The sequence below is a fragment of the Danio rerio genome, chromosome 10, assembly GCF_049306965.1.
Source record: "Danio rerio strain Tuebingen ecotype United States chromosome 10, GRCz12tu, whole genome shotgun sequence".
Classification (NCBI taxonomy): domain Eukaryota; kingdom Metazoa; phylum Chordata; class Actinopteri; order Cypriniformes; family Danionidae; genus Danio; species Danio rerio.
The window spans coordinates 35707501-35723747 of record NC_133185.1 but is presented as its reverse complement, the minus strand read 5'-3'; the positions used below and the strand labels follow the sequence as shown (position 1 = coordinate 35723747).

Genomic DNA, 16247 nt, shown 5'->3' with positions numbered 1-16247 from the left:
ATGCTTTGTCTCAGCTTTGTTAAATCTTGCCACGCTCAGCTAAAGTCTGCCTACACAAACTGTAGCGTCCTGTCTATTTCTGTCATCAAGTGTGGCTCAGTTCCTCTTAAACTCTGAGCTTGTTATTGCCTCGTCTCTGCTAAAAATGCAAAGAGAAGCCTCACATATCTCGCTTGACATCTACATGCTTGTTTTTAAATGTCCTAACATATTTCACGCTTCCGGTTTTAGGTCACTCGTTAGCGCTTCTCAAACGGGACAGCGTTCCATTAGGCTTTGCATTTGCCGTCCTGTAGCGTATCAGCGCTACATCTATTTATGTGGTTGATGACTGCTGCTGAGGGTATGTGTCTCTGTAAATGGCCTCATCGTCTTCCGCGCCATCGATCGGATGAATCGATCAGATGCAATGCGAGAGGAGACATGCGTCGCGCGAGTGTGCTGCGCAATTCGAAACCTGAGGTTTTCCTCTGAGCTCCTTCTCCGAGGTACACAAAGCATTATTCTTATAAAACCACTACATGCAGAAGACAAATGAAGGTCATTATAGTCCAGGGAGGAATATGTGTGTTTTATTGTGTGCACTTGCATTTAGAGGAACATTGTTGCTGAAACAACCTGCTTGTTAGCGCTGATGCAAAAAAATGTAAATTTTGCTGGCTAGCTTTGTTAAGCCTACTGGGATAACTGGAAACAAACTACAGAACTTTGTTTGTTTTGGCTTACTTTAAAGTACACTTTAAAAACTAAGATGTGAACTAAAAATAAACAAAATTTCTTCATTTTATGCAAATATTACTGCATTAAAGGGATATTCCACACCAAAATTTTAATTCTTTAATTCTTTAATTAATTTTAATTCTCTTCACTTGTTTCAAACTAGTTTGATTTTTTTTTAAGTTCCGTTGAACACAAAAGAAGATATTTTAAAGAATGTGTAGAAAGAAACCTGTTACTGTTACATACATAGTATTTGTATATTATATTTTTCCCCACTATGGATGTCAGTGGCTTTCATCTCTCTTCACAGTATCATGGTATGGAATAGGGCTGCATGATTCTGGCTGAAATGAGAATCACGGTTTTGTTTTTTGCTTAAAATCAAGATCATGATTTTCTCACGATTATACAGATATAAAATTAGGTTAATATGAGTAGGGCATTATTAAAGCTATTTCTCAGGCATATTGTAAAACTACAATAATAATTTTAGGCTTATGTGTAGATCTATTGTTGGTTAAAATGCTACATTTTGGTTAGACTTTGAATAGCGGACTTGAATATACTTTAAATATGCCCTGGTTGTTAATTCACAATAAAGTGATGACATCAGAATACAACTCTTCATAATTGTAAAGTTTAATTATTTTGTTTGAGACATATGCTTGTCATTTGTCTTGTCATTATGCTTGACAACATTATTAGACCATTTTTCCACTGGTAAAATGAGACATTTGTCATTATCAGTTTCCTGATTGCATTATATTTAACATTATACAGGCAACAGTAATTATGCTGACCCTGTAATCATTTTATTTTTATGCACAAAACTCTGTGTCGCTATGAAAGAAAAAAAAAAGTCGTAATCATAACTCTAAAATGTGATATGATCATTTAAATGATGTGCTCATTTTCGGTTTCACTTTTACTGCCAAGTGCATGGCAAGTCATGGCTGTCGTCATTTTGAGAAAAAATAAACATACATGCAAATCATACTTACCGCGCAGCTTTCAAACGATCGCTCTGTTTAACAAGCTAAACATAATTTACAACTTTTGTATGTGTTATTCACAGCCTATGCAGGTTCTGTTCACTAAGTGAAGTTTATTTATAAACTAATTTCGAGAGGATCACGTGCCTATGATTGACCGCAGCTGGTCCCGCATTAGCTAATGCATGATTTACCAATTGGATGATTCTCAACTCATAATAAATGAGTAGTTTCTTACCTCAGTCTTCTTCGGTTTGAGGAAACTCCCAATCCACCCCTAATCCTGCTTTCTTTTCCTCTATAGGGTGGCCCAGTGAACAGCACTGTTGTCGCGTAGCAAGAATGTCACTTGTCCAAGTCTAAAACAGGCCAGTCGACGTTTATGTGCGGAGTTTACACGTCCTCTCACTGTGCGAAAACTTGTGACAAAGGTTAATTAACTAAACCAAATTAGCACCATAAATGAGCTTTTAATCAGCAGTATATCTCTCTTTAGCAATTTCTAATTTGTCATTAGCCATAAATAACAGGGGGGTTCTCGAGACCTGCCTGAGCTCAAATTGAAGCTCAAACAGGAGGAAGCCCCGGGCTCAAGGATATTATGAGCTCAGGGCTATCTCCTGGGACAGCATGTCACACACACTTTATAATCAATCATCAGCTAAGTGTGAACTCTTTAAAATAGCATCATCGGCGGGCACACATGCGTGATTTTGCGGCCGCAAATACAACTTTTAACCATTTGGAGGTGTCCATGTTGCTGAGCAACGTATATAAAACAATGTGAAGACTTGTGGGACCGCGTTTACGCTTCTCTCCTGACCTTGAAAATATAATTGGCTGAATTGTAGAAAACCTAAATTAAGATCGTGTGTAGGGTCGGATCGAGATTGTGATCTTTTTTTGATTAATTGTGCAGCTCTAGTATAGAGCAAGGCAAGGGTGAGTAAATAACAGAAAACTAACCATTTAGGATAGCGTTAAGTTGATTTGCAGATTTCTAGTTCAAAATTTTCATCACAATTCGTATGCAGAATAAATAATCAAGTTAATTTTCATCACATTTTGTATGTAGAATAAATATTCAAGTTAAGTGTTATTTGTGTGTTTTAGCTCAATATTAATTATATGGAGAGATATGTTGATTTTTAATGCTCTTTGCTTTAGAATTTACTTTTTTTTTTGTTATGCTCACAATTTGTAGTGCCAAGTTATATTTGCACTACATATATTCTAATCGACTCAAACATAGGAAAGAGTGGATGAACTTCTTCACTATCTTTAATGAAGTTCCAGGCCAAGTTTTACAGCAGATTTGTTTACACACAGGGCACAATTTGACGCTTGAAGAAACTTAAAGACTATATTGGGTCCGACAGACGACACCAAGTTTGTAGTGGTCTCAAACTCAATTTCTGGAGTGCCGCAGCTCTGCAAATTTTAGCTCCTACCACCTTCAAATCACATCTAGTCTCTAGTAGTCTTAAACATATTGGATCAGCTGTGTTTGTATAGGGTTGGAGCAAAACTGTGCAGAGCTGTGGCCCTCTAGGAATCAAGTTTAAGACCCATGGTTTATAATGTACTTAAAGCGTTACTATACATGAAGAAGACAACAGAAGATCATTAAAGTCTATGGTGGAATATTTTATTTTATTTTATTTTTGTTTATTAATTTAATTTTACTGTTATTTTGTTTTTATTTTCTTTTTTTGTAATTTAATTTAATTTTTATTTATTTTCTTTTGCTTATTTATTTTATTTATTCAGTATTGTATTTTATTTTCATTTAAATATTTTTTTTGCTTTATTTTGTTTTATTTTCATTTCATTTTGTTTAATTTCATTTTCTTGTTGTATTTATTCATTTTATTTTATTTGTTTTTGTTGTTTATTTTATTTTATTTATTCAATATTTTAGTTTATTTTAGATTAGTTTAGTGTAACATTGTTTCTGAAAAAAATGTTGATAGTGCTGATGCAAAAATCTAAATTTTGCTTGCTAGGATATAACCCGCAAAACAAACTAGAACTTATTTGTCTGGCCTTGATTTGAAGGAAAATGTACTTTACTTGGATGCTTGGAGGAATTCAGTTTCAACAAATATTTTGAAAATTCCAAACTTATCAGGTTTTATATTGCATTTGCAACACATCAGAGGAGAAAAATACTTTTGATGGCACGCAGGCTTGTTGGAATGAAAAGCAATAACTGTTTCTGCTTTTGACCCAGCAGAGGCAAAATATCCATCAGGCTTGTTTTTGGTGGAATATGATCGTCGTATATGACTAAATATGATATTCAGCTGCAGTTCCAACCTCTTCAGAGTGTTTTTGTAATATAATAAATCAGTCTGTTTTTATCTCTCAGGCGTGTTTACTAAAGCACAGTGCACAAAAAATCACAATGATAAATACAACATTTTTTAGTTTATGAAAAGAGAAATGCAACTCAGTGTTGTTATTTTGCATAACTCTAACCCAAACTCTGCACTCAACTGAAGTGTCTTTAAAATCTATTTTAAATGTCTGTAAGGTAAGCGTTTTAATATGAGGCCAGTGAATAGGTCCTGTTTTTTGGCCATTTGCATATTTGCGGTTGGTACAGCACATTAGCTTGTTTCAAGGTCACAGGGTGGAGAGATCTGTAATGGATGAGCTCACAAAATACCTGTTTTGTCTCTCTCAGCTTGCATGGAAAGCACAGATATACACAGGTGGTGTGGGGACTGAAACTGGCTGTTGAAATGCACTCATCCGCAGCCAATTTGCCTCTGTATTCTCCCTAAATAGTATCTCTAGGTTTTTATCTTCACCAATGTCCTTTAATGTCTATTTTAATACTATACTTTATTTTAATTCCTAGATAATTGTAATTGTATCGTTTTCAGTACTGTGACTACGAATATTTTCACAAAAAAAAAGATCAAAGTCAGATTTTTTTTGTTACAAAAAATGGACAGATCACCCAAAAGTTTACATTGTCATCATATAGTCTTGATTTATGTGTCACAAAACCTTTTTTTTAGTTTATTTTTTTCTGTTTAACATAAAATAATATGTTTTGAAAAATGCTAGAAACTTTCCCAGTACTGGCTATCTGGGATAAGTCAGCGGTTCATTCTGCTGTGGCAACACCTACTAAATAATGGACTAATCCGATGGAAAATGAATGAATGAAAATGCTAGAAACCTGTAATCATTGACTTCCATACTTTTTTTCCCCGCTATGAAAGTCAGTGGTGACAGTTTTCAAACAATAAAGACTAAAGCGTTTCAAAGCATGAAAAAGTCATGTAGTCTAATGGACCGTGCATGTGCACAGTAACTGTGCTGCAAATGGCTTGAGTTCGAATTCTGCCTTGTACAATTATTCTGAAATTATGACTTGATGTATTTTAATAATGTTATTTTTTATGACCAAAACAAGACCTATTTATTCACAGAGTGTTCATCCGGATGTCAGACCAATGTTAAAAGAAAACATGTTACAAGAACAGAGCATTTAAAATCGAACATCTATAGCTGCATTACCTTAGATTTGATCCCATTATCTCGGCATGCTAGTCTGGAACTCTCACTGCTTCACTAAATCACTTGAAACTTCAACTTTACAATGTGGGCTTTAATACCTCAATTTGTGTATCTGTTTATTTTCTGAAGCTGGTCCAGAGCAATACAAAAACCTGTAGAAACAGGTTTTAAAGATTCAAAGCTTCGACACATTTGTCTCGATGTTTCAATGTTAAGCCTGGCTAAGCCACCACTACAAAATGGTAGTCGTGGTCACAGGCAAAAGGTCATTGCAGGAGACTAACAGCATAAATAACAAATATATGGATCAAAAACCAGAAAAACAAGCCAGGGAAAGCACATATAAATGTTATTGGAAACAAGACAAATGGTGTGTGCATGTTTGTGGCAAAATTGTAGTCCGGATGATAATGCATGTTTTTCAGCGTTCCGCAAAGGCTAGATCAGTGGTGATCGTGACACCAAATGTCCAAGATTAAATAATGAGTTTTTTTTTTTTTTTTTTTTTTTTTGGGGGGGGGGGGATGAACTATTCATTTAAGTGTATACAAAAAAGGGTTTGTTTGTTTTTTTTCTATTAATTGAAACAATCCAGTGAAAATTTTGAAAACTCCTTGCTCAACAAAAATCTCACTGGATTAAATGAGGGTTAGAAATGTAAACCGATATTTCTGTCTGACACACTACAGCAAAATATAGAACTAACTGACAAAATATTATTTAGGAGTGAAAATACTAGTAGCTAAAGACTTTTGCACAATATGGAATATGATGCAATTATGATTGTTGGATTCAAAATACAGATTCTGGAATTTAAAATAGAGTTTACTAATAGATATTAAAGGAACTTAAAGGTGATATGAAATGTTTTGAAATGTGCATTTTTATTAACTGTTTGATGTAATGTCAACTGAAACATGAAGAGAGCACATCAAGTGAAACACAAATGCGAAACATATAGTATAGAGATAGTAGAGAGCATCTAAATGCTGTTATTTAAAAAAAAAACTAAGTATGAGGTGATGCAAACAGAAAATGTTGATATTTAGGCAGAAGTGACAAACTGCAAGCTTTGGATGTTTATGGCTGTTTCTCAATATGTATTCTTCAGCGATCTCATGTCCTCATGTTCTTGTGTAACATCATCGCCAACCGCCAAAGTTCAGTTGCAAAACTCAAAACTGTAAGAATGGAGGATGCCTGAAAGTTCTCAGATATATTCTTGATATTGAGGACAAATCAATGCAGAATTGACCACAAAACTCGCTCGAGAAGTCCCAGAAGTCATTGCAGCTAAATAAAGGAGGTGGGAAATGCAGCATTTTGTATAGATCTATTAATAAAGTTCAGAGATGTAACTTACTTGTCTCAGTACATTCTCTAAATGAGATGGTTCATGAATATCTTAATAAAAGCATAAACGCATCAAATGTATTTGCTGAAATTCACATTAAAATCTGTTTTATTTGTACTGTGGAAGGTATATTCGTAAGGTTTTTGTGCATGATATATAATTATCCAGACCATCAGGAAAAATGCAGCATCTCATTTATCAGAGTATGCGTTCTGTGTTCTCGTGGTCTCCTGAGTTTGTTTTTCCAAGGTAACTTGGAAGAACAATCTTCAGGAGAACGCAAATCTGTGCTCTGCGTTCTTGGATTTGAGAAACAACCTGTGTCAGTTTTATATCTTCTAAACATGAATTGTGTCAAGGGTTTGGAGCACACTAACTTTTAGATATGCTTAAAACGAACATACTGATACATACATTTATTTTAATTTCACAAGATCTTTAAAACATATTTCTTTTGTTGTTGTTGATACAAATACTAGTGGCCTAACACTTTTGTAGTACTGTAAATCAGTTTCACACATGCATATCACAGAGCAGTGTTAAATGGGTGGCCTATATGCAGAATATGACGTAAAGACCATCTCCTGATTCTTAATAAAAAAAAGAGAGAGAGAGAGAGCAAACAAGGTCATGGCGGTGTTGATGATGTTAAATGGAGCACTGTTGTCCTTGTTGTTATAACAACAAAACCATTTTCCTCCAGAATAACAACGAAAACAATTGTGAGTACAAAAACAAAGAAACTGCGAGACGACTCCCAAGACGTCTTTGCACCGAGGATTTGTTCAGACAAACACAAAAGCACAGACTCCAGCAAACACATTTGACTGATGCTTTGATGCCAGATGAAATTACCAATCCTCGCAAAACAAATCTTCATCTAATCTAATGCGAGACGTGTTCTTTTCAGATCTATGCATAGATCTATAATATTTTTTTTACACTTGGTTTCCACATGTCAATGCCAGTTTGCAAGATGCTTCTCCATCTGCTTGAAATGTGACATTTGACGAAGAGAACATGCTGTAAATCAATGGTGTAATATTATCTGGTTTGGCTCCAGGATCGATTGACACAGAAGTTGTTTATCACATGCTGTATACCCCAAAAACGGCTTTAAATGAAACATAGGGCTTTATTTTGTATATCTAATTATAGCACTCCATTATTATTTGCTAAATAAATATTTGATTAAAGATAGTTTTGACCAAAATATGTACATTTGCTGTTAGTTTACTTTTTCTTATATGTTATCTGAGATGTAGGTAACTTTTTTTTCCTTAAACAGAACACTTTAGCTGAAAACCTCAATGACTATCGGCACTTAAAGAGTCAAAAACACAGAAACAAATTAATATTTTTTATTTTACTTTCTTTTTTTTTTCTTTACAAGTTAACATGTTTCATTAACACCAACAATAAAAGCTACAAATTCCCTTTTTAAATTAATAAGAGACCAGACGTGCATGAAGCGTCAATTGCGAGTGATTTACATGTTAAGTCAATGCAAAGACGTGACTAGACATCCTGCTGCGCGATTTACGTGAATAAGGTGGTGCGAATGATGTGATTCATGCAAATGAAAGAATTTAGGAAATCTGAACTTTAGCAGACAATAACCCTGCCTCAACCAATCAGTAGCTTACTCTAGTATGGGCGTGATTATGACGTGTTGTTTGTGTCCCGAGGGAAAATTCTTCCGCCGACGCTGGAAAACAGCTCATCAAACTGTGCTCAGCTCAGTCTGAAGCACTGCTGAAAGCTTCCATCATCCATGTACAGTTTCTGGAGGAGTTGAGAAACTCACAGAGCTGAAGCCCCTCTGAAGGGATCAAGTGGACTCAAGACACAGCGCTGAATTAATTTATGCTATTTTTCAGCCTTCCTAAAGCATGTAAAGCACAGCTACTCTCTCATTAAAATCCATGTTAGCCATTTAGCAAAAAGCTAGAGTAAAAAAAAATGTTTATGCATCTAATTATGCATGCAATGCTCGATTTGGCGAATAGCTTGATTTGATGAATAGCTTGTCTGGTGTGAACACAGTATTAGAGTAAAAAATAAATAACTGATCATTTGTCATTCAATTTTTTATTTAATTAATTTATTTTTTTGGTCACTTATTTTGATGGTGCGGTTTTTTTTTTTTTTTTTTTTTACAAATAAGCTGGTTAATTTTTGCATACAGTTATTACATCAACATTAAACATTACAAATTCCCTTTTCAAATGAATGACTGTTTATTTAAATGTTCTAATGGCACTTGAAGAGAGAAACACATTAGCATTTCTGATATTTAATCTTTTTAATTTTATTAATTTTATTTTATTTTATTTTATTTTCTACAAGTTAACATGTTTAATTTTTACATACAGCCTTAACATCAGGAATAACAGTTACAAATTCCCTTTTAAAATTAATAAAATTGTTTATTTTATTGTTTAATTATGAGCTTATTAGGACTTATTAATAAATAAGTAATTACTTTAATATTTTTCCTTCCCCTCTTGCTTTTCTTATTCTTCTTGTTCCTTATTTTTCTTTTCTTATTTTTAATTTTTTTTTGCGACAACAGTTAATAACTAATACTGCATAAATAACACTAGACCTATTTTTAAAGGTATCTAAAAGTATCACATTCTGCTTCATCAGCTTTCACTATGGCATCAGTAATGACACAAGGGGATTTAATTACTCTCCAAATAGGAGCTTTTGAATTATAAAAGTTCTTTATTATTTACACAAATATTTATGTAAATATTATTTTAAAAATTCTTTTAAAATAGACTTTATCCAGTGATATTTGCATTAGTCAGATTTTATTGTAACAATACATTTAATAATATTAATAATAATAATAATAATAATAATAATAATAATATATATATAATAATATATATATGTTTCTGAATTTTCCTTTATTATTTACTTAAACACATTTATTTATTTTAAAATATAGTTTGTTTATTTATTAAGTATATTTTGTTGTGACAATATATACAGCAATGTATATATATATATATATATATATATATATATATATATATATATATATATATATATATATATATATATATATATATATATATATATTCTTATATATTCTTTTTATTTATTTATTTATTTTTTTGCTTTATTATTACGTTTTTTCTTTTTTCAGAGCAGATTAAAAAAGAACAGTTCTTTATCCTAGTGTGCCAGGCATAAGTAGTGGAAGAGGCGACACAGCACAGGTAAACAGAGACATGTGCAGGCCACACAGGGAGCCCAAGACTGTCAGCAAGTGAAGAAACAGCGAGCATAAGATGGAAAGTGCGACTCAAGTGGGAAAAGGGGAAAGATGCATACGGCTCAGTGCAGGTAGAGCATGAAAGGTGATGATCACACTCCATATGTTCCATTAGCAGGAGGCGAAGAGGCTCATCGCAAGTTTAATTTGCACCAGAGTTTACACATTGTTAAGAGCATAATTTATTTGAAGTCGAGTAGAGAATAAAACAAACGCTGTGTTTTTGCTGAGAACACCTTAGTGGCATTCAATTTATTTAGGTGAATTAGTGCTATTTGTTTTTACTTAAAACTCCAGTATACTCGCAATGAAGATATTTTCCACTCGTTGCTTAGGGCTAAAAAAAAGTTGTAAATATGCAAGCTGTGATGCACTGTTAATGAAAATCCCAGTTCTGGTTTGTTTATATTAATAAAAAAAACTATGTGCTGCACTCTTTTCTTCAACATAGGCTCATTCTGAAAACGTAGCTTATACATGTCTGTAGATCACAAATTATGTAGCCAGAGCTATTATGGCTGCATTACATCTTTAAAATGAACGCTATGGGGTGGTATTTGCACTTATCTGCATGTGGACGGCTTTTCCGCTGTTACTAGTTTGACCGGTAGCTCAACACATATGTCGCCAGACTTGAGACGCAGAGCTGAGTTGACTGTGAAAACGGGGTTTAAGTCCAGTGAATAATAGTTCCTGAAAGCAGGCAATACAAAAATAAAAGCTTAAAAATATAATGAACATGTAAATAACACAGTGAGAATATGGCAAAATCTGAAAAATGTGGTAAAAGGAGGCTTTTCTTTTTCTGGATTGCCTTTTAAAACACTGCGGTTGGGTTTAGGGAAGGGGGTGGGTCAATCTGTGCTTTTTAAAAACACTATTGGTTGGTAACACTATCAGTTAGGGCGTACTCACACTGTGTACAGTTGCCTTGAACCTGGACAAAGCACGATTGTACCCCCTCCCATCTCCCCAGATGGCCCGCAATGACATTACATTCGGACCTGGACATGCTTACGTCATTGATGATGCACTGATCAGTAAGCGCTTTCGCTCAGCACAGTGGAGATTTCTCTAGTTGTATTGTTTAAGTCGTTTGATATGCAGTGACATGCCATCAAATATTTTGCCGAACAGATCAGCCAATTTTGACGCTCATAAACAACCATAAAGTCCATGGCTGCAGGAATTAGGAGGTTTGCTGAAGGTGCGCAGCCGTCATGCAGTGAGGGGTCTGTATCTTTAACCCCTTCAGACCCTGCGTCCATTACAATGGACACCACATGACATCCCATTTTTCTGAAATTTGGAACATAATTCGGGTCTGAAGGGGTTAATAAACTACGACAGTTTGCGTTCATTGAACAGCAAGAGAGATTAGTAAATCCATGTAAAACAGTCCTTTAAAAGTCACATCTTGCTTTCAGTTTCAGGCTTAGGCGCGTTTTGCACTCACACACAAGCATACCGCGCCAAAGCCCAAGTGAACCACGCTCTGGCACACCTCTTCCAACCGGGCCAGCCAAGTGGTCCGTGCCTGAGTCCGATTCAGAGCGCTCACAGTTCTCAAACGATCCAAGGAAACGGGCGTGGGCACGGTTCAGATAGCATACTGTGAGTAGGCTCTTAGTCGACAGCAGTAGGTGGATTTATGCAAGAATAGCAGTCGTGAATGGCACTCACAAGAGAAATTTAAGATCTGAAAAAGAATACACTGCGACCTCTGGTGGATTCGCAAAAACAAAAACTGCAAAATTAAAAACAGACTTCCTGGGACTTATTTTGCTCTCTCCATTAATGTATATAGGGGTACGTAAAAAGAATGAGCCTGGGTTGCTTTTCTTTCAATGACAAAATGAACGAGCAAAGGCAACTGCCTGCCCGCTGTTGGAGTGGAATGGTGATCCTTTTTTTCTCTTTCATATCCCAACAATGTCTATAGTGTTTCAGCATTACACACTTGCACCTCTAATTATAAAGCAGCTCCTCCAGTGTTCATCCTTATACTTGTTTACTAACCTTGGCGAACCAAACAAAAGAAATGAACCAGAAAAAAGTGTCCATGTTACAGAAGATGGTACCTCAGAAACCCAACTAAAGAGTGTTTAAAGTGTTTATCAGCCAGTGTAGACCTTGTAAGTTCAATTAGTCAAGCTATTTTAAAAATTTTTATTCTAAATGATCCATTGTTTTTATTTTGTAAAACAAGTGTTATGCAGGTAAACCTCACTACTCTGACCTCAAAAGGTGCTCTAGTGACAGACGTTAGAGGCCATGGTCTTTAGCTTTCTTGTTAGAGCAACTGACTCCCATACAATGAACTGCCAGTTCGATCCACGCTCCAACCGGGTTGGGTGCAGTAGGACTGGTGGGTTACATTTAGGGCTTGTCCGGGATGGGATTGAGTTTTAAGGGGGCGAGGGCCTTGGAAGCCAGCTAGCGAAGTGCTATACAGGTAAACCTCACTACTCTGACCTCAAAAGGTGCTCTAGGGATAGAGGCCATGGTCATTAGCCTGCTTGTTAGAGCCACTGACTCCCATACAAAGGATCACTGGTTTGATCCCAGATCAGGTTGTTTGCAGTAGGACTAGATGTAACACATAGATGGGGATGGGAGTAAGATTTAGAGTGGTGAGTGTAACAGTGGCCAGCTTGCTGGCAGGTAGGCAGGTAAACCTCACTCCTCTGACCTCAAAAATTGCTTTAGCGACAGACACTAGAGGTCACGGTATTTAGCCTCCTTGTTAGAGCAACTGACTCCCATACAATAAACCTCTAGTTCGATCCCAGCTCAGACCAGGTTGGTTGCAGTAGGACTGGTGGGTTAAATTTGGGGGCTCGTCCGGTATGGAAGTGAGGTTTAGATGGGTGAGTGTAAAACAGGCCAGCTAGCAAATTGCTATGCAGGTAAACCTCACTCCTGTGAACTCTAATGATGCTCTAGCGACAGACTTTAGAGGCCATGGTCTTTAGCCTCTTTGTTAGAGCAACCGACTCCCATACAAAGAATCGCTGGTTCGATCCCATCTCAGACCGGGTTGGGTACAGTAGAACTGGTGGGTTACAGATATATTATCATTATTGGTGTATTAATATTAATATACCATATCTTCATATTCATTTTGAATATATCAGAGTCTTCATGAGTTATTTTGCTTAAGATGTTGCCTATATAGACAGCAAGGCAGCTCTCTAGGTTGAACGTTCATCCTTATCAACGCACCTTTGCTGCTCCATTTCATTAAAGAGATTCAACACGTATTACCTGATGAGCAGGATGTCATATAGTTTATTATGTATCAGAGGGTAAAAGCGTGGCAATTTAATTAGATGTCCCCGTAAACAACAAGCGGGATTACCGTCTCCCGTGTGCTCAAGTGTAATGATGTGTCTCTGTTTTAGATTAGTCTCGAACTTTCTCCTCCACGGGGAGAGGGATAAGATGGCCTCTCTATTCACTGCACATTTGCGTAATAAGCTTCAGCTCTTGTTACTGGATTGAGGAGTAGCTCTTTCCCTCATTTTAAAGAGCAGTAATGAGCCATTGGAAAGATTCAGGAGGGTTATGAGAATATAAATGGGAGGACAAAACCAGTGCAATTTGCCCGGGTGACACATTTAGCAGAGGCTCTATCACCAGAGGCAGCACGGCAATCCGTTTTTTTTTTCACCTGCTGCGTTCTGTGGGTGCCCTGCCTTCTGCTTTGCTTATTTTAACCCTCCGCAAAGCCATTTGAGAATACAGATTTTGTGGGAGACTGTGGGTGTTTGGACACACGAGGCAGGAAATGTGGACCACAGAGATGTTCTGCTGTCAGAGCTAAAATGGTACCAAAAAGGCTTGGTATTTAAATCTGCGTGTTTATATGTTAAAACATCAGAAATTACATACAAAAACATACAAAAGTCTTGTCGTCGATCCCAGCTTTAAGTGCAACAAACAACTTGACATCTAGTTGATCATTTGGAAAAGAGGCAGAATAAATTATCTGTTGAACTGTATCACTGCATCTGTTAAACCAGTAATCACAAATACTGCAGAAGATCTGCTGGAACCTGTGTGGGGCCAATATTCTCAGAAAAATCAGTCAAGTTTGTTGAAGGAAAAATCATGGTTTGGGTTTACATTCAGTATGGGTGTGTGTGAGAGATCTGCGGAGTGAATGGCAACATCTACAGCCTGAGGTATCAAGACATTTGCAAACCACAAAAGAGGCCAAATTTTTCAGCAGGATAGTGCTCCTTCCTATTCTTCAGCCTCTACATCAAAGTTCCTGAAAGCAGAGAAGGTCAAGGTGCTCCAGGATTGGCCAGCCCAGTCACCTGACATGCACATTTTTGAGTATGCCTGGGGTAAGATGAAGAAGGAGGCATTGAAGATGAATCCAAAAATCTTGTCCTACAAGAATGCTTTCTTTGCTTTCTTACTGACCTAATTATGGTGGCTTGAAAAGCCAACATACTGTTATCTCACTTAAACTTATTAGGCTGGCTTGTCAAAGCCAGACTACTGTTATCCTTTCTAAACTTATTAGGCTGGCTTGAGAAACAAGCCAGACTACTGAAATCCTATTTAAACTTATTATTTTTTTTATATATTATTCTTCTTCTTCTGAGACTAAAATTCAAAATCTATCTCCTCCTAGAGCTTTCGAGCTATGACCACCAAACTCACACCAGACCTCCAAACTATTCTGACTCGGTATGCCATATCTTTTCCGACTGATCCGACTTTCGATTTTCCGAAAAACGTCCCGGGACCGTCGGAAAAATCCCATAGACTTAACATTGGACTAAACTTTGTGAGCTCATAACTCTGCATCAGACTGTCACACAGACTTCTAACTGGGCTCATTTAACTCAGACTACCTAACTGCCAATAACTGATGAGCTTTTAACTTTCTGGCCACGCCCTAGCAACCACTTTTGGACCCTAGAAACTGTCCCATAGACTTCCATTCAAAAGACTCTCATTGACTTAACATGGGATCAAACTTTGTGAGCTCATAACTTTGCATCACACTGTCATACAGACTAATGGCTGAGCTCATGTAACTCAGACTACCAAACTGCCAATAACTGATGAGCTTTTAACTTTCTAGCCACACCCTAACTACCAGATACTGCACCCTAGCAACAACTGTCCCATAGACTTTTACTGCAATAGACTGTCATTGACTTAACAATAGATCTAACTTTGTGACCTCAAAACTATCTATCTATCTATCTATCCTTTTTCAAACTGCTTTTATCTATGTATCTATCTATCTATATATCTATCTATCTATCTATCTATCTATCTATCTATCTATCTATCTATCTATCTATCTATCTATCTATCTATCTATCTATCTATCTATCTATCTATCTATAAACTGCTTTAATATATCTATCTATCTATCTATCTATCTGTCTATCTGTCTATCTATCTATCTATTTATAAACTACTTTATTCTATCTATCTATCTATCTATCTATCTATCTATCTATCTATCTATCTATCTATCTATCTATCTATCTATCTATCTATCTATCTATCTATCTATCTATCTATCTATCTATCTATCTATCTATCTATCTATCTATAAACTGCTTTAATCTATCTATCTGTCTGTCTATCTATCTATCTATCTATCTATCTATCTATCTATCTATCTATCTATCTATCTATCTATCTATCTATCTATCTATCTATCTATCTATCTATCTATCTATAAACTACTTTATTCTATCTATCTATCTATCTATCTATCTATCTATCTATCTATCTATCTATCTATCTATCTATCTATCTATCTATCTATCTATCTATCTATCTATCTATCTATCTATAAACTGCTTTAATCTATCTATCTATCTATCTATCTATCTATCTATCTATCTATCTATCTATCTATCTGTCTGTCTGTCTGTCTGTCTGTCTGTCTGTCTGTCTATCTATCTATAAACTACTTTATTCTATCTATCTATCTATCTATCTATCTATCTATCTATCTATCTATCTATCTATCTATCTATCTATCTATCTATCTATCTATCTATCTATCTATCTATCTATCTATCTATCTATCTATCTATCTATAAACTACTTTATTCTATCTATCTATCTATCTATCTATCTATCTATCTATCTATCTATCTATCTATCTATCTATCTATCTATCTATCTATCTATCTATCTATTTATTTATCTATCTATCTATCTATCTATAAGCTGTTTTTTATCTATCTATCTATCTATCTATCTATCTATCTATCTATCTATCTATCTATCTATCTATCTATCTATCTATCTATCTATCTATCTATCTATCTATCTATCTATCTATCTATCTATCTATCTATCTATCATCTAT

General features: G+C 35.5%; 1 protein-coding gene across 6 annotated transcripts in view; it reads left to right on the top strand.

Annotated features, from left to right (window-relative positions):
* opcml (opioid binding protein/cell adhesion molecule-like) overlaps positions 1–16247 on the top strand; it is a 408742-nt gene that overhangs the window by 261030 nt on the left and 131465 nt on the right.